Here is a 1,057-nt window from a genome sequence, read left to right as displayed (position 1 = left end):
AAAAACAGGGGGAACGGAAATAACGGGGGGAAATCGGAAAGAATAGGAAAAAATAGGGGAAACTGAAATATTGGGGGAAATGGGGAAAACACACATCCTTTTTTTTTTTTTTCCCCCCATGGATTCGTGGCTGGGAAACTCGGGAAGGGGCTTGGAGCTGTCACCACCCTCCCCCAGGAAGAAAATCCCCTAAAAGCGTCCTTCCCTTTTCCCTGATTGAATTTTGGGGCGGGGGGGCGCCAGATGCACAAAGCGGGATCCGCTCCCTCTTTTCCCGGCCCATCCCGATCCCACCTTCCCGCGAACCGCGCAGGAACCTCGGCGCCTCCTCCCCGCTCTCCCCAGGACTCGGGAACCTCTTGGGGACAGCGACGGAGGGGTGGCAGCTCCTTTCCCGGCTCTGCCCATCCCGCTTTTCCCGGGCTGGCGGGGGGGAGGAATTTTGCCCTCTCCCGGGAGCTTCGTGCCAAGCCTGTGACTCACCCGGCCGCTTTTAATGACTCGATGGAGATTAAGCCTCGATTCCTGCTCCTTATCAGCTTCCCCCCGGACCCTCCGGCAAATGACAGGCGCGAGTTGTCACCGCCCGGCTGCCGGGGACAAAAGGTGACCGTCGTGCCAGGCAGGGAGCCCGCAGGATGCTCCGTGGCTCCTCGAGGAGCGCGGGGGCGTCTTTGGGAAACGGGGGGGGGGGGGGGAAATGGGGGCCCCCCCCCCCGGGGGCCAGGGGCCCCAAAATCAGCGGGGATGGCGCAGAGCTGCCGCCCGCGAGGGGCCCTTGCCCCCCCCCCGGGGTTGGGGGGGATCTTCCAGCGTGGAGGGGTTTGGGTGTCACATCCCTGTCCTGGTGCTCTCTGTCACCTCTGTCCGGTCCCTTCATTGTCCCCTAACCCTGGTGCCACATCCCTGTCCTGGTCACCTCTGTCTGATCCCATAAACCTGGTGCCACCTCCCCATCCTGGTCACCTCTGTCCTGTCTGATCCCATATTTATCCCATAAATCTGGTGCTACCTCCCTGTCCTGGTCCTTTCTGTCCCCTCTGATCCCATATTTATC

The 1,057-nt window shown here is 61.4% G+C and overlaps 1 protein-coding gene across 1 annotated transcript in view; it reads left to right on the top strand.

Moving 5' to 3' along the window:
- PNOC (prepronociceptin) overlaps nt 1-1,057 on the top strand; it is an 8,189-nt gene that overhangs the window by 2,248 nt on the left and 4,884 nt on the right. The window lies entirely within an intron of this gene.

Source organism: Corvus kubaryi, unplaced genomic scaffold, assembly GCF_017639235.1.
Source record: "Corvus kubaryi isolate FWS band 111438036 unplaced genomic scaffold, C.kubaryi_AGA036_p1.0 36379, whole genome shotgun sequence".
NCBI lineage: Eukaryota > Metazoa > Chordata > Aves > Passeriformes > Corvidae > Corvus > Corvus kubaryi.
Note: the sequence above shows the minus strand (reverse complement) of the source record. Positions and strands in the feature narration are given on the sequence as shown.